The sequence below is a fragment of the Balaenoptera ricei genome, chromosome X (assembly GCF_028023285.1).
Source record: "Balaenoptera ricei isolate mBalRic1 chromosome X, mBalRic1.hap2, whole genome shotgun sequence".
Taxonomy (NCBI): domain Eukaryota; kingdom Metazoa; phylum Chordata; class Mammalia; order Artiodactyla; family Balaenopteridae; genus Balaenoptera; species Balaenoptera ricei.
This window is the reverse complement of record NC_082660.1, coordinates 125,288,748-125,316,439: the sequence shown is the minus strand read 5'-3', so window position 1 is coordinate 125,316,439 and position 27,692 is coordinate 125,288,748.

Below are 27,692 nucleotides of genomic sequence, written 5' to 3'. Positions count from 1 at the left end.
ACTTAGATAAAACTAGACAACTGGCTACCTGGCTACAGGTCTCCCCAAAGTGCCAGGTCTAGAATCTAGACTCTAGAGTCAAAAATTCCCATTTTAGGTTATAGAATGAATTAAGGGTAAAAGATAATGAGATGTTTTAAAACTGCACACATTCAATGTGACACAGCTAAGAGAGATGGGAACATTTTTCCTGTACTCAGGTGTCTTAATATTACCTCCTATTCATCATCCTTCCCATATGGGAAAGATGACACTTAAGACACTTCTCCAGTGGGTAAACCATGGAAGTTTTAACTAATTCTGACACACTTAAATTTTAGCTATTAACAAAGGGATTTTTAAAGATATCAACAAATTTAAAATGATGAATAATTCAATAACTATTAAAATTAAAGCAAAGGAATTATAGCTACTTTGGTTCTCCTTCCATTTCTGATCCTTCTGAATTTGGACTCTCCTCTTTCTCTCTCTCCTTCTCTGTCTCATCCACATAAAAGCCAGTTTAGTTTTGTTCTGAAATTAGGCTATTAATTATGTTTTTTTCTATGTGATGTATATATTTCCATTGCTTTGCATCAAATATCAACGCTGAGTTTTGCATGTTTTAAAAAAAATAACAGCAAGAAGGAACAGCAATTACCAATTAGATTTTAATTGACTCTCATTTCTAAGAGCCAGGTGAAGCATATTTTGTCAATAGCATGTCAAAGTCATAGTCATATCTTTCATAAATCCATTCTTTAAAATGGCCAATCAATAAAAGAGTAATTTAACAATTATTTACCGAGTTAATACTATATGAGAGACATTGCCATAGGCAAATACAAGCCCTAAAAAATTTTACGATGCAGTAGGGGACACTGAAAAGTAAACATAATTTTTCAATAGTAGTAAGAGGCACAGAATATAACCAGGTACAAGGCAAGCATGGGTTAAGGTAGTGACAGTGAGTAAAGTCTTGGGAGATTAGGAGAGTTTCTCATAGGAAGTAACTACAACTCATTCAAACTCTAGGAGCACATCTGCCCCCAACTCTCATATAAACACAAGTATCACTAAAGCAACAGAAGGAAGTAAGATTATTTTGAGTCTGTCAGAGGCTTAGATCTCACAGAACAAAGACCTTCAAATTAAGGAGAAAAAGTTCTTAAAGAGCTGTGAAAGGTGGTTAATCTTCTAATTACCATTTCAAAGGAAAGTGATAGAGGGGATAGCACACACAGGATCTGTGAAAGCCAAGGCTTCAAATACTGCTTAGCTGGGTCTTCCTCTATTCTTTTTTGTGGCTGCTGAGGTCCAAAAGTTATACTTGCTCTACTCTTTGCTTCTTTCCTCCTCTATCTTACTTTCTCTCCATTTAAAACATTTTTGTCTTTGCTGCTGTTCTCTTTACACAGGCTCTAAGATATAATTTACCTTTAGTTTTAGGTATTGGTCGAATTTCTGACTCTCATTGTTTGCCTAAAAATCAATTGAGATGAAATTTCATTTTTTCCAATGATGAAAACCTTCCCTGAGAGAAAACTCATACCAGAAAAACTCTGAAGTGGGGATTGAGATTGAACGCTGTTAAAGAAAAAAAAAAATTCATGACACTTGTTAAAATGGTAAGGTAGACATTATTCAGGACTATTACAGTAGGTGTAGGTACTACTCCACTGGTGTTTTGCAGTAAGGAAGAGAGATTGGACTCAACTCCAATACAACATAGAAAAGTGGGGATTATAGTCAAGGAGAAGAGGTGGGGTGGGGGGGATATTTCTGGATGGAAACTTACTACGAGGAAACATCATGGGTATGGTATGGGTGAATTCTGGCTAAGCAGTCTTAACAGGATTCTTGCTGAAGGCAGTCCAGATATCACCTGAGGGATGGCGGAGGACGAGGAATTTGATCAGATGTTGAGAGCCATCAGATATCAAGGGAGGGGGATTGCAGCTAAACTTACTTAGCAGATTTCTTGCTAAAACTGGACTCTTTTTGACATGTCTAAGGATGGAGCTTAGTTGAAAAAGAGCTCAGAGGAAACTGGAGTTTGGTCAAGGAAAGAATCTGTCAGTCCCTTCTCTGGTTCAAGGAGAGGAGTTATTCTTTTCTTTGAACAATGTAAGTCCATTTCTCATTTGGGTGGCTTTTTGTTCATTAAGGACCAGCTGAATCATCTGTTGGCACATGGTAGTAGAAGATTTTTGCTGCATGGTGCTAGAAGTCAGACGTTTAAGGAGTGGAATTTCTATGAAAATAAAAGAATAACAAAGATTCATAGCTGGAAACCCAGTTTCTAAGTCCAGAAGGCAGCCAGTCAAGATTTCGAGATGTTGAGCTCAAAGATGGCAGTGGTCATCCAATGAATTTCCTGGTTTACAGTTTGAATGTCTTTGTTGATGACATGAGGTGTTCCAGTGAACTTTTTGAGTGGCTGACACAGCAGCAGACATGCAGGTCACCCATACATGATCTGTCATGGTGATTTATTTAAAGTTTATATTAAGTTCAGCTCTAGCTTGCAGTACTTTGGGAAAAGGGTAATATTAGTTCTCAGTGATGACAAGACAGTGGGAAAAATTGGAAATGTTAGTTTGGAGAGCTGTAGCCACTTATTGAAGAAAACTAGAAAAATTGAGACTGTATGGGATATGCTATATTTTTCCATGGAAACACAAAATTTCTCTCTACAATCACCCCCATTTTTATTCTTGTTTACCAAACAAGACTGATCTCATTAGACTTGGCCTTATTATTTACATAAGTGCAGCAAAAATGATGATTGACCACATAAGCCTTTTTGAGTTTGCTTTGCTGGAACTTATCATAAGGAATCTCAGATTACACTTTTAAAAGACTCTTGAGGCTAGGAAGCCAAGCCAAGAACTTCCAACCAGACATCACTTGAGTCACCTATAGATTTGGTTCAATTCCTCTCTTATTCAGATCCGCGAGATAAGCCAAGATTCCTGGGTCTGCCAGGAAGTGACCTTCCTTACTCACCTGCAAGCCTGGGAACACTTTAATCCAGATACTAGGAAGGTTTTTCCAAAAGGGCTTTATAGGCTTTGGCTCAATAAAGTCAGCCTTAATTCCTTAGACCAGATTCTATGTGCATCATTTTCAAATATGACATTCTAGTATAAGTCTTGGTTATATAATCAATGTTTCCAACTATTGGAACTGTTACAAGAGGAATAGATTCTTTTTGAACTTATACAAATAATTGTATTGCCATAAAAATAAGAATATTCAATAAGATTTTTTGAATTCTGGAGGCATCAGGCAAGAAGAAAAAAAAGTGTTTCATTTCTATTTACAAAATATAATTTACTAAATAGTTGTGAATTATAGATAGCTAAAGAGAAAAGGGAAAAGGGTTCTTTATATCAGGAAAATAAAACATTAAATAACTAGCAATGTTCAAAACAAAAACCATAATCATCCCTCATCAATTCATTCAGTCCCATGTAATTAATATTTGTTCTTATTGATCTTGGATTAGCAGTTTCATGAACCCATAAGCTTCTCCACTAGAATTCCAGAACTTGTTACTCAGTCCAGTGGTATGGTCTGAAAGTTATTAAAGCAATGCCATCATGAAGCATTCTGGCCTGTAACTGATTGCAAATGTTTTTTAGAGAAGAAACAAAGTAAAACAATAGCTATCTGTGAATGATAAAAGACTTAAAATGGTCATAGTTAAAGGTCTGATGAGAGTTCATTTGACAAGGAAATTTGGTTAATTGTTGGCATACAACATTTAAAATAGTAACTAGAATTATGACTGACAATATTTCATCGGGACATACCATGGACAGCAAGGGTACTGACAAATGTCTGTGAATTTAATATAATTTCTGAAATATTTATATTAATAACATTTACTCATACAAATATAATACAGGGAAGAGTAAGCACCTCTTCTTATTTGACAACACTTTTTTATACAATTCAACATATCAAGTAAAACAAATTATTTTCAACATTTTTCCTTATAAGTTGAAAGGCCAAATCCTTTGAGATTTTTCAGGACCATTTGAGAAATCTTAAGGTTAGTTCTAAAACAAGATTTCATTTAGGATTTAATTTGGGGGAAGCAAAGTTGCCAAAAATGTAGAAAAACATTAGTTCATTTAAATGTGAGAAGTCCTGCTTCTCTTAAATAATCAAAGATATGATAAAGGTTTACATAAGGCATAGGAAATTATTCAGATAAGATACAAAATTGTTTCCTATGCAAATTACTTAAAAAGTAAAGAGAAACCCTTTTACAATGTCTTATTAGGAGCAGACTAATATTCTAAAAAAATGCAGTTTTAATACATAAATAGCTAAATTCTAGATTTGTACCAGGGCACTTTTGATATTAAGACTCATTTTTTAAAACCTTATAAATCATTCAACCTTTACCAGCTTGACCACACATGAAATTCATTTTCTACAAACCTTCTACAACTTTTATATACATTCAGATTTGTCTTATATTTTACCTCTTTCTCAATCTGAAACAACCATATTCTTGCTTTAGGATAAAATGGCTTTCTTTTTCCCTTAACATAAACACATCCTTTGTACCTTGTATACTTTTCCTTATCAAAAACATGTCCTACTTTCCTTGCATACTTTCATTCAAAGTAGTTTTTCTTCATCTTATTATTTCTAGTAGTTTTAATTACATATATTTATTATAGATTTTAATCATTAGTAACCTATCTTTTATAGAGAAAATTAGAACATAAACAGTTGTGAACTGTCACATACAAGCATCCTGTAGCAGACTAGCAAATTTTATGAATATAACACCTAAATTTTTATAGATAGATTCTTCCTCATAGTACAAATTCTCAGTGTGGCAAAGAAAACACATTTATTAATAAGCCAAATATATTAACTTCTATATATCATATAAAAATAGGATGCCAAAAATATATAAACTTTAACTTGTGCTTAGTAATTAATGTTTGGATTTTATCTTACTTAAAAATAATCTAGATATATAATGAATACATTAGTCCACCCTTCTCCTCAGTTTTGCTTTCCAAGGTTTCAGTTACCAGCAGTCAACCTGAGACTGAAAATAATAAAAGGAAAATAAAATAAACAATTCATAAATTTAAAATCTCATGCCATCCACTTCTTCCAGCCTGGGGCATGAATCATCCCTTTCTCCACCATGTCCACCCTGTATACAATACCCTCCCATTAATCCCTTACTAGTCATTTGGTTATCAGATCACTGTCCAGTATCTCAGAGCTTGTGTTCAAGAGATCCATAGTTTACTTAATAATGGCCCCAAAGCACAAGAGTAGTGAATCTGGCAATTCAGATATCCTCTTTCTGTGCCTAATGTATAAATTAAACTTTGTCATAAGTACGTATGTACGGGAAAAAGGATAGTATATATAGAGCTCAGTACTATTCATGGTTTTAGGCATCCACTGGAAGTCTTGGAACATACGTATTCCCCACAGATAAAGGGAGACTACTGCATCTGTTATTTGACTTAACATAACTCTTAGGATTCAAGTTACCAAAAAGATTTAGGGACCTGTTTTCAAGCAGACATTCTGTAACACCAAACAAGGCTAGCCATCCCCTCAAGTAATTTCTCTGTTGATTACTGTTACAGCACATGCAGGTTAGGCAAGCATCACAAAAGCAAAAACTTAAAACAATGTTAAATAAATTTTTTTGGTTTACTATTGCTCTTGATATACATGAAGATATGGGTATCAAGCAATTCATCTTACTGCATCTTTATGTGTATATTTTTTCCCTGAGGGAAAAATGGAGACAGCTGGTGGCAGAGTTACAGTTATAATTTAAACATCCAGTAAATACAATATTAGTTTATGTGATTAGTAAGCCCAAGTAGAATAAAACTGTATGCTCGTATTATAATTAATGTTGATATTTCGTAAGACATAGTTTTGTTTTGTTTTGTTTTTAATTAATTAATTAATTAATTAAATTATTTTTGGCTGCATTGGGTCTTCGTTGCTGGACTTTCTCTAGTTGCGGTGAGCGGGAGCTACTCTTTGTTGTGGTGCACAAGCTTCTCATTGCAGTGGCTTCTCTTGTTGCGGAGCATGGGCTCTAGGCACATGATGGCTTCAGTAGTTGTGGCACGTGGGCTCAGTATTTGTGGCTCCTGGACTCTAGAGCGCAGGCTCAGTAGTTATGGTGCATGGGCTTAGTTGCTCTGCGGCATGTGGGATCTTCCCAGACCAGGGCTCAAACTCATGTCCCCTGCATTGACAGGTGGATTCTTAACCACTGCACCACCAGGGAAGTCCCCATAAGACATAATTTGTTTTAAATTAAACCAACGCTATTACACCAGTCTTAATTGCCAAAGATTTACCCAAGACATGTGAATTTGAAGGTCATTGGGTTAGTTTCTATATTTCTGGGTATTTAGGAATACAGGCAAACTTCGTTTTATTGTGCTTTCCTTTATTTCGCTTCACAGATGTGTCTGTTACGAATTGAAGGTTTGCGGCAACTCTGAGTCATTCAAGTCTATCAGCACCCTTTTTCCAACAGCATTTGCTCACTTCATGACTCTGTGTCACTTTTTGGTAATTCTCACAATATTTCAAACTTTTTCATGATTATTATGAAATTATTATTATTTGTTATGGTGATCTGTGATTAGTGATCTTTGATGTTACTATTGTCATTTTTTGGGGGCACCATGAACCACACTCATATAAGATGGCAGACTTAATTGATAAATGTGTGTGTTCTGACTGTTCCACCGACTGGCCCTTCCCCCATTTCTCTCCCTCTCCTTGGGTTTCCCTATTCCCTGAGACACAACAATATTGAAATTTTGCCAATTAATAACACTACAATGGCATCTAAGCATTCAAGTAAAACGAAGAGTTGCACGTCTCTCACTTTACATCAAAAGCTAGAAATAATTAAGTTTAATGATGAAGGCATATTGAAAGCTGAGATAGGTCAAAAGCTAGGCCTCTTGCACCAAACAGTTAGCCAAGTTGTGAATGCAAAAGAAAAGTTCTTGAAGGAAATTAAAAGTGCTATTCTAGTGAATACACAAATGATAAGAAAGCAAAACAGCCTTATTGCTGATATGGAGAAAGTTTTAGTCTTCTGGATAAAAGATCAAACCAGCCACAACATTCCCTTAAGCCAAAGCTTAATCCAGAGCAAGGTTCTAAATCTCTTCAATTCTATGAAGGTTGAGGTAGGTGAAGAAGCTGCAGAAGAAAAGTTTGAAGCTAGCAGAGGTTGGTTCATGAGCTTTAAGAAAAAAAGCTGTAAACATAACATAAAAGTGCAAGGTGAAGCAGCAAGTGCTGATGTAGAATCTGCAGCAAGTTATCCAGAAGATCTAGCTAAAATCATTAATGAAAGTGGCTACACTAAACAACGGATTTTCAATATAGATGAACCAGCCTTCTATTGGAGGAGGATGCCACCTAGGACTTTCATAGCTAGAGAGGAGAAGTCAATGCCTGGTACAAAACTTCAAGGACAGGCTGACTCCACTGTTAGGCGCTAATGCAGCTGGTGCCTCTAAGTTGAAGCCAGTGATCATTTACCATTCCAAAAGTCCTAAGGCCCTTAAGAATTATGCTAGATATACTCTGCCTGTGCTCTATAAATGGAACAACAAAGCCTGGGTGACTGCATATCTATTTAAACATAGTTTACTGAATATTTTAAGCTCACTGTTGAGACCTACTGCTCAGAAAAAAAAAAAAAGATACCTTTCAAAATATCACTGCTCATTGACAATGCACCTGGTCACCCAAGCTCTCTGATGAAGATGTACAACAAGATTAATGTTGTTTTCATGCCTGCTAACACAACATCCATTCTGCAGCCCATGGATCAAGGAGTAATTTTGACTTTCAAGTCTTATTATTTAAGAAATACATTTCATAAGGCTATAGCTGCTATAGATAGTGATTATTCTGATAAATATGTTTAAAGTAAGTTGAAAACCTTCTGGAAAGGATTCACCATTCTAGATGCCATTAAGAGCATTCATGATTCATGGGAGGAGGTCAAAATATCAACATTCACAGGAGTTTGGAAGAAGTTGATTCCAACCATCACGGATGAATTTGAGGTGTTTAAGACTTCAGTGGAAGAAGTAACTACACATGTGGTGGAAATAGCAGGACAAGTAGAATTAGAATCCTGAATAAGTGACTGAATTGCTGCAATCTCACAATAAAACTTTAAGGGATGAGGAGTTGCTTCTTATGGATGAGCAAAGAAAGTGGCTTCTTGAGATGGAATCTACTCCTGGGTGAAGATGCTGTGAAGATTGTTGAAATGACAACAGAAGATTTCCAACATGACATCAACTTAGTTGATAAAGCAGCAGCAGGTTTTGAGAGGATTGACTCCAGTTTTGAAAGAAGTTCTACCGTGGGCCAAATGTTATCAGACAACATTGCATGCTAGAGAGGTCATTTGTGAAAGGAAAAGTCAATCAATGCAGCAAACTTCATTGTTGTCTTATTTTAAGAAACTGTCACAGTCACCCCAACCTTCAGCAACCACCACCCTGATCAGTCAGCAGCCATCAACATTGAGGCAAGACTCTCTTAACATCAAAAAGATTGTGATTCACTGAAGGCTCAGATGATGATTAGCATTTTTTAACAGTAAGGTGCTTTTAAAATTCAGGTATACATTGTTTTTTTAGATATAATGCTATTGCACACTTGATAGACTACATTATAGTGTAAAAATACCTTTTATATGCATTGGGAAACATGCTTTATTGCAATTTTTGCTTTACTGTGGTGGTCTGGAATTGAACCTGCAATATATCTGAGGTAGGCTTATACTTGTACTTAATTTATATAAGTGCTCATTTATTTCTAAATCACTTGAGCAGATTGGTTTTATAAATTTTTAAGTTATTTAATAAATTAATTTGTTAATACTGTCCAGAGGTAAGAAAATATCACATAGGCATAACATACTTTATAGGCATACATAATCTTATGAATAGGCACAAAGAGAGTCCATATAGCGTTCCATTCTAAAATTTTAGTACACTTTTGTCTTTGATATTTTTAATTGAAAAGAAGCTTGAAGATGGTAAAAGAATGAAAGAACAGAGGTGATGGGAAGGGAGAGGATAGAAGGGCCAGATTGGGAAGATCTCAAGTTTCCCAAAGAGACCACTGAATTTCCATATATTACTCTTAGTAAAATTATGCCAACAAGAAGGTCAATATAGGTTTAAGAAAGGAGTTTCTGTCAACTGAGAAGTTCTCATGTGAGTAGCAGCAATCAAATAGAGAGAACAGAGTATTCTCACAAAGAACCAGGAATATTTTTCCAGCTCAGAAGTTGGGAAGAGAAACCTCACTTAAGAGAGAGAACCAGGAAAAATTTCCAAACCCAAGGAGTTAAAGAGTAATCTCTACTTAAGATAGAAAGTCAGGAAGAAAAAATTCCAACCCAGTAGTTACCTTTAAAACAAAGAAGCTTGGGCCTCTAAACCAGCTTCTGCTTGCCTGGGACTCTGTTCAGTTGTCTTAATCATAAAATATTTTTTCAATGAAATTAATCCTCAGAGTACAAATACTTTATTCTATTAGAAATAGAACCGTGAATGTGATACAAGATTTGAATGGAATCCCAAATGCGGAATTCAAAATAAAATTCTAAATCCCATTTTTGTAATACAAGATAGTTTTGTAATTTAAATCTCTCCAGTTCATTTCCCCTTTCAAAGGTGTCTGGTGGCTTCCTATCACCGTGGGAATATAATGCAAACTCCTTCCCCGCTGTACAAGCCCCTGATAGTTCTGGTTCTTGCTCACCTCCAGAATCCTCTCCTCCCTCTCCCTCCCCATTGCTTGCTCCTCTAGTCATACAAAACTCTTTGCAGCTCCTTGAACTTGTCAAGCCTGTTCCTGCTTTAGGGCTTTTATCCTTGCTGTTCTCTGCCTGAAGTGCTCTTCCCCCAGACTTCAGATGCTCTTTTCCCCATTCATTCACGTCTCTGCTGTATTGCCCTACTTAAAACAGGCCTCACCCTCACTCCATCAGCCTCTATTTACTTACCTTGGTTTTCTTCATTATACTTACAACTCTCTGAAATTACCTGGCCCATGTCAACAGTATCGCTCTCCATTACAACACATAGTCCAAAAAGGTAGAGGATTTTTCACTGCTGTGTCCTGAGCACCTAGAACAGAATCTGGCACATAGTACATTCTTAGCATATATATCATGAAAAAAACAAAGTATGATTAGTAAATGAATACATGCTTAGTGTCTACTGTAAGGGGGAATATTGATTTAGAAGAATTCAATCTAGTGAGATTATTAATTATCCATGTTGAGTGACAGTTACACTTCATGCATTTAAATATTTAAGCTTTCCCAGGGAAACATATATGCTAGCCTGGATATTTCCTGATAATATTATGTAATAGGGAAAAAGGAACAACAATAGCATTGAAGTCCATCGTCACCAGGAAATATCAAATACATAAAGCTTCATTTTCTATAAGATTAAAGAATCTTTATTCACAGCTTAGATGGATTATTTGCTGTTTCTTAGGCAGAGGAAGGCTCAAGCTTGTGTTAGGCTGAAAAACATGAGTTTATGGAATTCCAGTGACCGTTTGCTCAAATTCACACAGGATTATGATTAAAGGTCACAGAAAACTTATTTTGTTTTACTTCTGATTGAAATCAGAGAAATGTCTTATGTAAGTGGCCTTCTTGTATAGTCAACAATCTCTAAAACCTCATTTTTTACAAGCAATCCATTTATATTTTCTTTTTTTAAACTTGTTTTTAGGATGTATTTACATATATAATTTTACATAAATGCATTATCTGAGGTCATACTCACACGTAGAGTGTACAGTCATTTTCTTCTTCTTTATAATGTTTAGCTTCTCTTTCCCCCCATTCAAACAGCCCCTCCTTTATAACTCATATTAACAAATGTAGTTGTGTATGCATTTATGTTATACACACACACACGTGCACATACACACACACACACACACACACACTTATGTAAACCATATTCAAATAGCAAAAACACAAAGACAAGTTGAAAAACCTTAGAAGAAGCCTGAAGAAAAACTTTACCATTAAAAAAATAGGGATTAAAATTTACAGTAAACTTCTTATCAATAACCATGCAAGCAAGAGAGTAGAATGAAAAATTTAAAGTCTTAAAAAGAAAAAAAAGAGCACCATACTAGAATTCTATATCCAGCAAAATTCTCCTTCAAATGTGAAGCATAAATAAAAACTTTCTTAGATAAATGAAATTCCTGGAAGAAACAATCTACAGAAGTCGATTGCTCTCTTATATACCAGCAATAAACATTTGGAATTTGAAAGAAAACAAAACAAAAACTTTTGAAAAAGCATCAAAAAGTGAAACATGGCTACAAGATCAGTGTGTGGGAAACTATAAAACACTGATGAAAGAAGTGAGAGAAACTCTAAATAAATAAATGAAGAGATTTTCCATGTTCATGGATTAGAAGACCTAATACTGTCAGTATGTCATTTCTTCCAAATTTATCTATAGATTCAACACAATCCAAATAAAATCTCAGCAAGCTATTTCCTAGATATTGCCAAAGTGATTCTGGAATTTATATGGAAAAGCAAACAATTAGAAGAGCCAATACATTATTGAAGAAAAGGAACAAAGTTAGGTCACATTATCTAATTTTAAGACTATATACTACCATAATAAAGATAACTTAGTACTGGTGAAAGAAAATACACAGATCTATGGAACAAAATAGAGCCCAGAAATACACCACAAAAATATAATCAACTGATTTTCAACAAAAGAGCAGTGGGGAAAGTATAGTCTTTTCAACAAATGGTAACTGAACAATTAGACATCCATATGCAAAGAGATGAACCTAGACAAAACTTTACACCATTCACAAAAAATAACACAAAATAAATCATAGGACTTAACGTCAAATGCAAGAGTGCAACATTTCTAGACGAAAACAAGGGAGACAGGCAAGAATATTTTAGTCATATAGAACTGTTTTGTATGATAACTGGGTGGGAGATATATGACTGTATGCATTTGTTAAAATACATGTAACTTTATATGATAGTAATTAACCAGGGATTGCATTTTAAATGACTGGCTGACTGTTGAGAAGAGAATGGATTTTACAGGGGCAAGTATAGAAAACGAGGCACCACCAGTGAGGCAGCCTTTGTTGTGGTGGAGGTGAGAGATAATGGTAGCTTCACCCACAGTGGTATTAATGGAAATCAATTAAAGTGAATAGATTTAGAATGGATTTGGGGGTTTTATGGGACTGAAACTGGTGATGGATTGAATGAGGATTAAGGCAAAGAGAGGCATCAATTGTGTCAATTAAAAATTTGCCACCTTTAATACTAACAAATAATAAATCGATCCATGATTTATTTTTCATAAATTATTGCCACATTTCATGTGTACTTTATAACTTCTCAGACACACACAAAGTTTCTCCTTCCTTGCAATGTGGAATGCCTTCCCCTCTGTGACCAGTGCATCTACATTCATGGTGACTGTGGTAAAGCTACTCTGGCAGAGCAGCCCTATTCACTGAAGGCTGAACCTAAGCTGAGGAAGATGGACTGAAGGAGAGTCATTCAGGGGATGTTTGGAGACTGGCTGTGTTTACAGTTTAAAAGGTTCCAGACTATCCCACAGATTCACACAGAAACATTAAAGTCACTCTCTCTGGAACAGAAGTCTTACTTCTGATATTAGGAAGGAAAGGGGTAGCTAGTCATTTTTCTTTCATTTTCCATAAGAAGTGTTTCCTTCCTGGAACCTCAGAGGGAAGACTCTGTGAGGATAATCCCCAAGGATGTGGAGGCCAGAGCTGTAACTCTGCCACCAGCTGTCTCCATTTGGGAGCAGAGCTTTCTTGTATGAGAGTTTTGGTTTTTTTTAAAATTATTGAAGTATAGTTGATTTACAATGTTGTGTTAATTTCTGCTGTACAGCAAAGTGACTCAGTTATACATATATATATATTCTCTTTCATATTCTTTTCCATTAGAAAAGGTTTATCACAGGATACTGAATATAGTTCCCTGAGTAGCCATACCACCCTGAACTCCCCGATCTTGTCTTGTCTGAGTTTTACCACCTTTGCTGCTGAGGTCTCATACCCCATTCTTATGTGAGGAGAGATTAACAGCACTTGAGGTACTGACAGCCAAGCTGAGGAAGAACGTCAACTCCTGCACAGCGGATGGGGTGCTGGGCAGAGTGGATCTGGAGATGACCCAGATCTTCAGTGAAATCAATGACAAAGCCAAAGGAAAACTCTTTGGGAATCTCAGCTTTCCTGAATTTTGCTGAGGGTCCTGTCAAGAGTGAGAGGAGCTGAAAGGAAGTGTGGAGTAGAGGTGGGGGTGGGGACAGTTCTGGATAAGCGAATACACATGGATTGGTGACATGACCAAAATGGCACCCTTTCTCCTGCAGGGTACCTTGGCCTGAGTCTTTTGACCCAATTCACAGGCGATGGCCATGCTTATTCAAGAACTGACTGTCAGACTGAAACTTTTCCAAGCATGGGTCCTAAATCCAATTTTGATGGTGGAGAGACTTCATTAAGGCAATTCCAGTAGAGGTATGTGGTTGTTCATGTGCTGAAACAGGAGACCCTCTCACTGGTATCACAGGAAGCTCCTCGCTTGTCATGGAGCTCAGGGTTACTCCCACCTTTCTGTCCTCTTTCCACTCACAGCACCCCTGACCTAAGCAAAGAGAGAGGCCTTTCCTTTGCTCCATTAAGTTCCCCAAGCTCCAGGATGAAGGGCTCTATAGGAGTCTCTCTGCTAAACAATGTTACCTGAGCTAATAAGGAGAGAGACCAAGATACCCAAGGTCCTCCCTCCAGCAGAAGCTCTTATCCACGTGCAGAGGGAAGGAGGCATCTGCTCCTGCCACATGTGGACAATGTGGCCTTGCTTTGAAGCCAGTAAAGGCCTCCTGGGCCAGTTCATGGTGCCTGTAGTCAACCTAAAATCACCTGGTCATGATTTTCTGGAATAGTTGTGTCCAGGTTATATTCCCTGGATATAGTGCTCCAGAGGTTAGCAGGGTGGCTGATCACGGTAGGAGATGGAATGGAGAGCTCATTGGCCAGGTAGCTTTCTCCTGAGCCACTGCTAAGTTCCAGAACTCACTCTCTGAAACAAAGGCCCACGAGAGCATCAAGGTCATCTATGGCTGAGACAAGGGGGCAGGAGGAGCTGCCATTTTCTTTCATCCTCCTCCACTCATATCCTCTCCATCCGTTCTGTTACTGACTTCACCTCGTTCCAGCCTTTTTCAGTCCTTACCCCTCCAAACTAACTTTTGCCCCAATTGACCCATACTGACGCCTCTCTAATTGATAAACTGTATGGAGGTTCATTTTGTTCTCTGTATACTCTTACGTATGTTTGAAAATTTTATAATAAAGTTTTTAAAGCAGGTCTTTAATCTCCTGGTTGTTGCTTTTTACGTCTAGTGTGAAGGAGGGTTCCAGTTGCTTTTGGTGTTCTATACGGATACTAAGCTATTTCAATCTAATTTATTATAATTAAAAGTCTATTAAAAAGACTGTCCTCCTGTTTTGCAATTGCCACTTTTTAAAAATAAAATAGCTAAAACAATCTTGGAAAACAAGAGTAAAGTTGTTGGACTCACTCTATGTGTTATTAAGGCTTATTATATAGTTACAGTAATCAAGACAATGTAATTTTGATAGAGGGATAGATGCATAGATCAACAAAACGGAATAGAGAACCCATAAATAAACCCACACTAATATTCTTGACTGATTTTAAGGTACAGAAGCGATTCAATGGAGGAAGAAGAGTCTTTCTAAAAAATGTTGCTGGAGAAATTGGATATCCACAGGCTAAAAGATAAACCTTGAGTTACTTTAAACTTTATAGAAAATATAACTCAAAATGGATCATAGATTTAAAGACAAAATGTAAAATTATAAAATATTTAGAAGAAATATAGGAGAAAGTCTTTGCAAATGTAGGCAGAGTTCATAGACTTGGACTCAAGAGCACCATCTTTAAAAGGAAAAATTGATAAAAGGACCTTATAAAAATTAAAAATCAAATTAAAATTAAAAACTTTGCTCTCCAAATGACCCTGTTAAAATGCTGAAGAGACAAAGTACAGACTGGGAGAACATATTTGTAAACCACATATATGACAAAGAAATAGAATCTAGAATGTATAAAGAATTCTCAAAACTCAAGTCTTACCACAACAAAAACAAACACAAGAGCTAAAAAAAAAATCCAATTAGAAAATTGGCAAAAGATATGAATAGACATTTTACATAGGAGGATAAGCAGATGGCAAATAAACACATGAAAAGATGTTCAACATCATTTGCCATCATGGAAATGCAAATTAAAACCACGATGAGATCTCACTATACACCTATCAGAATGGCTATCAAAAAAAAAAAAAAAGTGGCAATACCACAATACCAAGTGTTGGTGAGGATGTGGAGAAATTGGATTAGTCATACATTGCCAGTGATAATGTACAATCACTTTGAAAACAGTGTGGGAGTTTCATAAATAACTAAACGTGAAACTGCCAAAAGACCCAGAAATTGTACTCCTGTCCATTTTTCCCAGAGAGATGGTGTCTTATGTTCCCACCACACAAAATACACATGAATGTTCATAACAGCCTTATTTGTAATAGCCAAAACCTCTAAATAACCCAGATTCCCTTCATTGAGTGAATAGTTAGACAACCTGTGATATATCCATACCATAGAATACTACTCATTGATAAAAATGAACTATACATATATGCAACAACTTGGATAAATCTCCAGAGAATTATCCTGAGTGAAAAAAGCCAATCCCAAAAGCTTGCATACTGTATGATTTTATTTATATAACATTCTTAAAATGAAAAAATTTTAGAAATGGATTCCAGGGCTTTAGGAGGGAGTACAGTTAGGCAGGAATTGGGTGTGGTTATAAAAGTGTAACAGGAGGGATCTTTGCAGTGATGGAACTATTTATCTTTGTATCAATGTTGATATCCTAGTTGTGACACTGTATAATAGTTTTATACCATATTACCATTCAGGTAAACTGGATATGTTCCATTTGTATAGTTTGTTTATAAATGTCATGGTATTTGCTTTTATTTCACTTTTAAATGGTCACCTGTATCTGTATTTTCATTATTATGGCTGGGTTTTCAGTCTTCTTATTAAGAGTTCATTCTCCCTTAGATCCCTTAGATTGTATACATAGTTTCCTAGAGTTTCTTCTAGGTCATTAGTGAAATTGGATTTCATTTGGGTGATTTATTTAGTATAAGGATCTGATTTGTTTTTCCAGATGGATATCAAGTCATCCTTCTACCCCTGACTATCCTCTTATGTTCTACTTTACTGGGCTGATCTTGAGCATTTCTTTGTTTTTTAAATGAAGCTTTAAACAATTACTTCTAATTTAAAAGCTCATTTGACTAATAATTGAAAATGTGTGACAGCTATATATTAATCATGGGAGAATTTACATTTTTATGATACTTGTATTTTATGATACTTAGATATTTCCTTCCATATCCATAGTCTTAAAAGCAGGACCTTTGACCCATATACCAGCAAGGCAGAGAAAAACAGAAAAGCAGGAAAGACAGTACAAGAGGGTCAAAATTTGTTCAGTTTGCTGATATGAAAGACTTAGTTGGGAATCTATTTTACATATGATACAAAATTATATTTACATTTAACATGCTGAGCAAGTCATTGGGGTAATGGAAGTTTTGTTTACTCCCTTCACCTGTGATTTGGAGCAGGGTAAGGCAGGAAGCCTCAGCACTGTGTAATGGTGCTACCGGTCTTGGGGCTCTGATAGCTGCTGATTGAAGCCTTGCCTCTCCAGAGCATACAACAGGCTTTCTCTTCAACACTGATAAAAATGATGTCTATGTGTCATAGTAAGAGCTCATCAAATAGTAGAAAAAAATTTAATCTGTCACCACATAAGCAAAAACCCTCTAGATGTTTAAATTAAATGTTTAAAAATGGAATTCACTCAAAATAGTTTGCATTTGAAATACAGACTAAGAAAGCAGTAGAAGTATACATTTTTGTTCAAAAATAATTTTTCCTAATTTGCAGTCCAAGTCCCATAGTTGGAGCACAACTGTTTCTGAATTTGAAAACTTGGAGAACTAACACTGGATGTTAGGATGGTTTATTAGAGTTTATATGTTTGAGTTGGAAAGGAAATCTAACACTGTATGTGCCCTCCTTTTATCAAGGGGTGGTATGGATGTCTAAGTTTGCTTAGATGCATGACCTAAAGTCAACCCAATTTTCCCAATTCCCAGTGTTGTGCACTTTGCAAGGCTTCCTGTTTTTGTGATCCATCAGTGCTTTAGGAAATCAGCCTCCCTCTCTCTTCTAACCTCTTTCCTCTACAGTTAGAAGCCTTGTTGAGTTCCTCTTCTTCTAGTTTTTATTTTAGTTTTCTTACATTTGTGTACTTTCTATTCTTTGTGGGTTTCTCCCAATGCCACATCCTTTTATCAATCATTTTTGTTTGACAATGGAAGCTTGGAAAATTCTTCCTAGAAATATTTAAAATATTTTAATTTAATATTTAAATATTTTTAAATATTAAATTAAAATATTTAAAAACAGGTACAGATTCTCTCTGTGGCTATACTCTGAGGTAATAAAATTGGAGATGAAAACTTCATAGCTGAGAGGAACAAGTGGTGCTTTGATAATTCCTTCAAAAAGTTTTCCAATTTTTTCTTTAAAACATTTTTTCAATGTTTTTGATTACTGTACTTCCTGAATATGAAAAACCATCTCCTGGGCCCATGTTACTCAGAAGTAAATGCACTATAATCAGTATTTGAGATTTTTCAGGCTCCTATGAATTATGGCTCCTAGAAAACATGAGCCAGGGTTGGAGAAATTAAATTAAATTGCTCAGCTATTTGGTTTCCTTAAAATACCATCTAAACAACCAAAGCTTTAAAAACTTCGTTCAGGAGGCCTTCTTTTTCCCTAGTCAATTATAATTAGGGTTGATTGACTGCCGGAGACTAAAGGAGCAGTGATGTTTCTGCAATTCTCCAAAGTGTTGTCAGTATTAGAAGGTCAAGCCAGCCCCACTTGGCAGCAACCTGTTTGCAAACCATCTAAAAGAGATGAATATGTGGAGTGATTTGAATTAAATGAAAATACCCCAACTCCTGTGTGGTTGCCATCAAGATAAATGTGGTGTTTTTACCCAGTAGTATGAATCACGGAGGTGTCATAAATGGAAAAGGAGATGGTTGGCAACCTGAGTATATATGTTTCTTAGCATACCATATTTTACATCTACAGATAATTTTTCCACAATAAGAAAAGATTGCTCTGCTGTGGGTGTGTTTTCACATATGAATGTTGATTCTGGCTTCTGAGACTGAAGCTTTTTGACAGCAGCATGTTCAGAAATGTCCATTGCAACAATAGGATTTACTGGAAAAAGCTTTAGAATCTACAGGACCGGCCCAGAAAGTCTGTTTTTATCTGCCTTTTATGCCAACTTCTCAATGATATTTTGGTAGATCAGTGGTAGTCATTGTCTTATGAAGAAACGCAGCATTTTGAACACTCAGAACAGTGTGATTTCAATGTACTTTTCTGAGGATTCTTTTGGATTGCATTATGCCATATTATTTTCACCCTCTTTTGTACTTTCTTTTGTTGAATGGAGTTCTGCAAAATGTATGATATCAGATCAACCATAATACAGAAAAATTCATAAATCAAATTATGTGGATATTAGGCATCTCTTAGTGAAACAAGACTTCTTTCAATTAATCATCTATGAGCTCCATGTGTACCGATTCATCACTATAGAAATCTTGTCAGTCTGTACCTTGCTAAATAATTATTTCCACATCCAGTCCTCTAAGGGACTTGGCAGGGTATCTTGCCAGCTGGTCCACATTAATGAAAAAGCAAAACTGCTTGTGATCTATGGTTAGAGCTCATTCTCAGCTGAGTGATATCACACTTCTATGCACAGTGGTCATACTGTTTGAAGCTGCATTTTCACATGAAAGCATTTTCTGCACACTCTGTAGGAACTATTTTTACTTTGTCAGGAATGACTAGCCGATTGCCAAGTTAACAATGGAAGAAATAACTTATGTCTGTAGCTGTATTAATAGAAATAGATGGTTTGTCAGAATCATCATCTCTGGGTCATTTTATGCCTTGTGACTAATATTTATGTGTCTGCTAGAATCAGAATATCATGGCCAGACTCCAAGAAAGAAACCATTATATTCCTTTGACTGAGCAAATTGTCCTCTATCCACACATCCTATAAGGTCATGTCAAGACAAAATCAGGATTATTTTTCTCCACACATCTATATATCCTGTAAGTACAGCTTCTTTTGATATTAATAGAAAGTTCTCTAAAAATGTACAAACATGTAGCTATATAACGCTGTGATGCTTTTATCTGCACACACACACACACACATACATACATTCACACACTGTTGTTTATTTTCAAAGGAAAAAATAGACTCCTTTCACAAACGTTTGTTTTAAAACACTTAAATTTAATCTTTTGATTCCCTGCATGGAGATAACATATAAGACCATGGAAGCCTCAGAAGCCACAATGTTGTTACCTTTTGTTACTATGACCTAACCATGAGATTTCTTATTGCCTAGAAAATGTCATTACACCTCACTGCAGTACCAGTTTTATGTAGGCAGGACGTACAAGCAAACCAAAATGATTGCCTCTAGTAGATGCTCTTGGCACTTCATCCATATCATCTTGACTGACACGGACGTCTCCTACAGGCCGTTCCAATACGGGGCAATGACTTCCTACCTCTCTCTTAGAGTGTTCTCTGACCGTCCCAAACAGGGAAAGGCTGTAAGTACCGGGGAATTAACATCCCAGGAGCTACTCTCAACAAATGACAGACATGGGTTATTGAATAAATATCTCAGCTTCCTCATTCCTTAGTAGAATAATTCTGAGATGTGTTCCGCACCACCTCTCAGAGGATCAATGACAGGATTGAGTTCCAGTTGCCCACAGTGGTAACCTCCTCATCAAGGCACTTTTTATTGACTTTCTTCCCTTACCTTTCTTCCTTCCCCACTGACTCACAGTGTTTCCTGTGATGACCTCTCAAACAACTTGCAGGCAGATCCTTGCCTCAGAGTAGGTTTTGGAGGAAACCAAATGAATACATTGACTTCAGTCACTAAAATAAGGAATGCAAACACTAACGGAAATATTTTTATACTAAATATATCCCCCAAGTCAAATATTTTCATTTTATCACATTTACCAGGGTTAGTTATACTATGCTGCCTTCATTTGAAATATTAAAATAAATACTAAAGCTGATGACACTGTGCATAACCGTTTGCTAATCTGTTTTTGAGATTTCACCTATTAATTTATTTCAGCTATCACCTCTATGCAGATAACTCCCAAATTTAGAGTTCCATCATACCTTCTCCTTTTCCCCACTATTTGTCCTTTGAATATGTCTACCTAAATTATGTTTTTGATGATACAAATGAAACATTTGTAAGGCTTAATTCTTCAATTCCCCCGCACTACTCCAAACTAGCTCTCCTTCCTAACTCACCAGCAGTTTCCTGACCTCTAACCTTTAATCATCTGCTGCCAACTCTGCTTTGCCTGTCCTATCCAATTGACAATCAGTTGCAAATCACTTCATAATACCTTGCTCATCTGTGTTTATATTTCTCTGTTACTCCTTTAGTTCCAGCTACAGCTTAGACTATAACATCTTCATAACCAGTCTCTCTGCCTATTCCCTGCCCCAAATCCTTCATATTTACCAGAACAGATTAATCTTTTTAAAACTCTGCCCACTTCATGTAAAATAAAGTCCAACTTCTTATCAAGGCATTCAAATTCCTCCAGAAACTGCATTCAGCCTGCCTTTTTCCCCACTGTTTCCCCAATTGAACAATGTGTTCCAGCCAGGAAGAGCTACTCACACTTGCCTTGATATATCTGGTACTATCCGTGTTTACTGTGTTTCCTTTCTGTGGTCTGATGATTGTTTATTCAAATATGAATCCTTCTCTCACTCCAATAAAGACTTCTAGAATGTTATTTCTAGAAAAGTCCAACCACATCATTTTACAGATGGGGACCATCAGGTCTGGAGAAGCAGTGTGTTTTGCTTAAAGACATAGATAACTAGTAACAGATACAAGAGGGAGTAGAACAAAATTTTCAAAGGAGTATCATCTCAACTATTCCCAGTTACCTCCTTCTTACCTGCCAGGGCAAAGATTTTCCATATAATCTTCATGACAATTAATAGTACTGCCTCAAGTTCATTATTGAGCTATTTGAAATGTCACCTGAAAACTATTTCACTTAAACATGTTTTTCTCCTAAGGTAGATTCAAAACTCTCTAAGAACAGGGACCATATCCTATTTTTCCTTATAGAATCCAAATGATGGTGATGATTATAGAACATCAACAATAATATTTTTGTATACCTAGTATATGTCAGCCACTGTGATAAGCTTGTTGCATACATAATCCCATTTAAGTCTCATAACAACGCTGTGATCAGTACTGTTTTCATTACCTTTATATGTGACACAATGAAACTCAGAGAAGTTAAATAACTTTCCAAGGTCACAACGCTAGTATTTATCAAAGACAACCTTTCAAGTTAGGTTTATATAACTTAAGTTCTTGAACGAATTCTTTTTTATTTGCAAAATCTATTTAATAAGTTGGAGTTTGGTGGTATGAAGTGATCATAGTCTGTTCACTGTTTCCAATTGAGACAGTGAAATGTGAGATTTAATGTGTGGACTAAATTTGTTGCTTTACTCTGACATTTCTTTAACTTTTGGTTCAGTGTATAATCACAATTTCCCAACAAAACCAGGGTGAAAGCGTTCTTACCACGGATGACTTACTGAGGTCAAGTCTACCAAAGTCACTGCCTTTGGAGATGGAGAGAACCTAGGTCTGTGAGGAGAACAATGAGGTCTTTTGCATTCATTGTGAAAGCAATGCAGCATGTAGGATGATGGCTATGAATCCAGTATGTCTCCATCAAGACGCTGAAATGTAGTATTATTAATTCAATAGCTTCAAGAACTCTATGTTACTTGAAAGGTTGAATGACTTTTTCCACAAGCAAAGTCACCTCCTAGATTTTCATAAGCCTTGTTATTATACAACATAAATTCTAGATCAAAATCCTCAATATCAGTGAATTTTTCTTGAGTAATGTTCAAAAGAGTTGTGTACAGCACAGAGTTGTATACTTGCAATATTCTGAGAAAATAGATCTTAAATTAAATCTTCTATATTTATAGCTCATATTGCTGTATATTTAGCTCATATTCTATACTTCATAACCAATGTATAAGTATAGAAATGGAGCCTTTGGAGCGACATCTTATTCTTTTTCTTTTTTTAATTTTTTGGCCACGCCATGTGGGATCTTAGTTCCTCGACCAGGGATCGAACCCGCACCGCCTGCTTTGGAAGTGTAGTCTTAACCACTGGACTGCCAAGGAAGTCTGGATGTGCTGTTTTGAAAGTGCAGTACCTTAAATAGCCACTAGGGAAATATGTGAATCATGCAGCTTTTATGACTTTGATAAGTGAAAGCTAGGAAAGTTTTCAAAGCCTTTTATAAACAGAATATACTGACAATGAATCAATTAGAATATGTTCACTACAATAATAATTTTGCCTTGATTATAAAATGCAAAGTTTCTTGCTTGGGAGGAGGATTTGCCTATTCTGATTAGTAAGTCAGAACTAATAAATCCTGATAAATTTAAATGGACTTTATTCTTCTGGAGTTTAGTCTATCTAGCTGTTTTCATATAGGCACACATCTCTAAAACAGGAAGCTTTCTCTATAATGTCATAGCATTTCATATCATATATTAAATTTGAGGGAAAGAATAGAGTCTCATACTTTTATAATCCCCATAGTACAAGGCATATAGTAGATGTTTAATAAATACATGTTGAGAGTTGATTGTTTTTCCTCAAAAATTATGGCAACTGTAGGGAATAGAGCAGTCAATGCCTGTAGGTCTAGGAGAAAGATTTTCAATTTATATTCTACATTAAAATAATTTTTTTCTGTATTGCCAAACAATTCTTTATACCCTATACTTTAATCAGTTTTCAGTTACCTGAATACACCTATGAATAAGTATCTTACTTTATGTGTATTGCATTCTTGCTAGAGAATGCTCACTCTTTTCATTAAATTTAAAAAAATTTGTTAACATCTTTATTAGAGTATAATTGCTTTACAATGTTGGGTTAGTTTCTGCTGCACAACAAAGTGAATCAGCTATACATATACATATATCCCCATATCCCCTCCTTCTTGTGTATCCCCACCACCCTCCCTATCTCACCCTTCTAGGTGGTCACAAAGCACAGAGCTGATCTCCCTGTGCTATGCGGCTGCTTCCCACTAGCTATCTACTCTACAGTTGGTAGTGTATATATGTCACTGCTACTTTCCCAGCTCGTCCCAGCTCACCCTTCCCCCTCCCCGTGTCCTCAAATCCATTCTCTATATCTGCGTCTTTATTCTTGTCCTGCCCCTAGGTTCTTCAGAACCTTTTCTTTTAGATTCCCTATATATGTGTTAGCATATGGTATTTGTTTTTCTCTTTCTGACCTACCTCACTGTGTATGACAGATTCCAGGTCTATCCACCTCATTACAAATAACTCAATTTCGTTTCTTCTTATGGCTGAGTAATATTCCATTGTATATATCTGCCACATCTTCTTTATCCATTCACCTGTTGATGGGCACTTAGGTTGCTTCCCTGTCCTGACTATTGTAAATAGAGCTGCAATGAACATTTTGGTACATGACTCGTTTTGAATTATGGTTTTCTCAGGGTTTATGCCCAGTAGTGGTATTGTTGGGTCATATGGTAGTTCTATTTTTAGTTTCTTAAGGAACCTCCATACTGTTCTCCATAGTGGCTGTATCAATTTACATTCCAACCAACATTGCAGGAGGATTCCCTTTTCCCCACACCCTTTCCAGCATTTACTGTTTGTAGATTTTTTGATGATGGCCATTCTGACTGGTGTGAGGTGATATCTCATTGTAGTTTTGATTTGCCTTTCTCTAATGATTAGTGAATTGAGCATCCTTTCATGTAATTATTGGCCATCTATATTTTCTTTGGAGAAATGTCTATTTAGGTCTTCTGCCAATTTTTGGATTGGGTTGTTTGTTTTTTTGATATTGAGCTGCATGAGCTGCTTGAATATTTTGGAGATTAATCCTTTGTCAGTTGCTTCATTTGCAAATATTTTCTCCTATTCTGAGGGTTGTCTTTTCATCTTGTTTATGGTTTCCCTTGCTGTGCAAAAGCTTTTACATTTCATTAGGTCCCATTTGTTTATTTTTGTTTTTATTTCCATTTCTCTAGGAGGTGGGTCAAAAAGGATCTTGCTATGATTTATGTCAAACAGTGTTCTTCCTATGTTTTCCTGTAAGAGTTTTATAGTGTCTAGTCTTACATTTAGGTCTTTAATCCATTTTGAATTTATTTTTGTGTATGGTGTTAGGAAGTGTTCTAAATTCATTCTATTACATGTAGCTGTCCAGTTTTCCCAGCACCACTTATTGAAGAGGCTGTCTTTTCGCTATTGTATATTCTTGCATCCTTTATCAAAGATAAGGTGACCATAGATGCATGGGTTTATATCTGGGCTTTCTATCCTGTTCCATTGATCTATATTTCTGGTTTTGTGCCAGTACCATACTGTCTTGATTACTGTGGCTTTGTAGTATAGTCTGAAGGCAGGGAGCCTGATTCCTCCAGCTCCGTTTTTCTTTCTCAAGATTGCTTTGGCTATTCGGGGTCTTTTGTGTTTCCATACAAATTGTGAAATTTTTCGTCCTAGTTCTGTGAAAAATGCCAGTGGTAGTTTGATAGGGATTGCACTGAATCTGTACATTGCTTTGGGTACTATAGTTATTTTCACAATGTTGATCCTTCCAATCCAAGAACATGGTATAGCTCTCCATCTGTTTGTATCATCTTTAACTTCTTTCATCAGTGTCTTATACTTTTCTGCATACAGGTCTTTTGTCTCCTTAGGTAGGTTTACTCCTGGCTATTTTATAATTTTTGTTGCGATGGTAAATGGGAGTGTTTCCTTAATTTCTCTTTCAGATTTTTCATCATTACTGTATAGGCATGCAAGAGATTTCTGTGCATTAATTTTGCATCCTGGTACTTTACCAGATTCATTGATTAGCTCTAGTAGTTTTCTGGTAGCATCTTTAGGATTCTCTATGTATAGTATCATGTCATCTGCAAACAGTGACAGCTCTACGTCTTCTTTTCCGATTTGGATTCCTTTTATTTCTTTCTCTTCTCTGACTGCTGCAGCTAAAACTTCCAAAACTATGTTGAATAATAGTGGTGAGAGTGGACAACCTTGTCTTGTTCCTGATCTTAGTGGAAATGGTTTCAGTTTTTTACCATTGAGAACGAGGTTGGCTGTGGATTTTTCATATATGGCCTTTATTATGTTGAGGTAAGTGCCCTCTATGCCTATTTCAGGAGGGTTTTATCATAAATGGGTGTTGAATTTTGTTGAAAGCTTTTTCTACATCTATTGATATGATCATATGGTTTTTACCCTTCAATTTGTTAATATCGTTTATCAGATGGATTGATTTGCGTATATTGAAGAATCCTTGCATTCCTGGGATAAACCCCACTTGATCATGGTGTATGATCCTTTTAATGTGCTGCTGGATTCTGTCTGCTGGTATTTTGTTGAGGATTTTTGCATCTATGTTAATCAGTGATATTGGCCTGTAGTTTTCTTTCTTTGTGGAATCTTTGTCTAGTTTTGGTATCAGGGTGATGGTGGCCTTGTAGAATGGGTTTGGGAGTGTTCCTCCCTCTGCTATATTTTGGAAGAGCTTGAGAAGGATAGGTGTTAGCTCTTCTCTAAATGTTTGATAGAATTCGCTTGTGAAGCCATCTGGTCCTGGGTTTTTGATTGTTGGAAGATTTTTAATCACAGTCTCAATTGCAGTGCTTGTGATTGGTCTGTTTATATTTTCTATTTCTTCCTTGTTCAGTATCGGAAGGTTGTGCTTTTCTAAGAATTTATCCATTTCTTCCAGGTTGTCCATTTTATTGGCATATAGTTGCGTGTAGTAGTCTCTCATGATTCTTTGTATTTTTGCAGTGTCAGTTGTTACTTTTCCTTTTTCATTTCTAATTCTATTGATTTGAGTCTTCTCCCTTTTTTTCTTGATGAGTCTGGCTAATGGTTTATCAATAGTGTTTAACTTCTCAAAGAACAAACTTGTAGTTTTATTGATCTTTGCTATCATTTCCTTCATTTCTTTTTCATTTATTTCTGATCTTATCTTTATGATTTCTTTCCTTCTGCTAACTTTAGGGTTTTTTTGTTCTTCTTTCTCTAATTGCTTTAGGTGTAAGGTTAGGTTTTTTATTTGAGATGTTTCTTGTTTCTTGAGGTAAGATTGTATTGCTATAAACTTCCCTCGTAGAACTGCTTTTGCTGCATCCCATAGGTTTTGGGTTGTCATGTTTTCATTGTCATTTGTTTCTAGGTATTTTTTGATTTCCTCTTTGATTTCTTCAAAGATCTCTTGATTATTTAGTAGTGTATTGTTTAGCTTCCATGTGTTTGTATTTTTTACAGATATTTTCCTGTAATTGATATCTAGTCTAATAGTGTTGTGGTTGGAAAAGATAATTGATATGATTTCTGTTTTCTTAAATTTACCAAGGCTTGATTTGTGACCCAAAATATGATCTATCCTGGAGAATGTTCCATGAGCACTTGAGAAGAAAGTGTATTCTATTGTTTTTGGATGGAATGTCTTATAAATATCAATTAAGTCCATCTTGTTTAATGTGTCATTTAAGGCTTGTGTTTCCTTATTTATTTTCATTTTGGATGATCTGTCCATTGGTGAAACTGTGGTGTTAAAGTCCCCTACTATGATTGTGTTACTGTTGATTTCCCCTTTCGTGGCTGTTAGTATTTGCCTTAGGTATTGAGGTGTTCCTATGTTGGGTGCATAAATATTTACAATTGTTATATCTTCTTCTTGGATCGATCCCTTGATCATTATGTAGTGTCCTTCTTTGTCTCTTGTAACAGTTTTTATTTTAAAGTGTATTTCGTCTGATATGAGAGTTGCTACTTCAGCTTTCTTTTGATTTCCATTTGCATGGAATATCTTTTTCCATCCCCGCATTTTCAGTCTGTATGTGTCTCTAGGTCTGAAGTGGGTCTCTTGTAGACAGCATTTATATGGGTCTTGTTTTTGTATCCATTCAGCAGCCTATATCTTTTGGTTGGAGCATTTAATCCATTTACATTTAAGGTAGTTATCAATATGTATGTTCCTATTACCATTTTCTTAATTGTTTTGGGTTTGTTATTGTAGGTCTTTTCCTTCTCTTGTGTTTCGTGCCTAGAGAAGTTCCTTCAGCATTTGTTTTAAAGCTAGAGTCGTGGTGCTGAATTCTCTTAACTTTTGCTTGTCTGTAAAGGTTTTAATTTCTCCATCAAATCTGAATGAGATCCTTGCTGGGTAGAG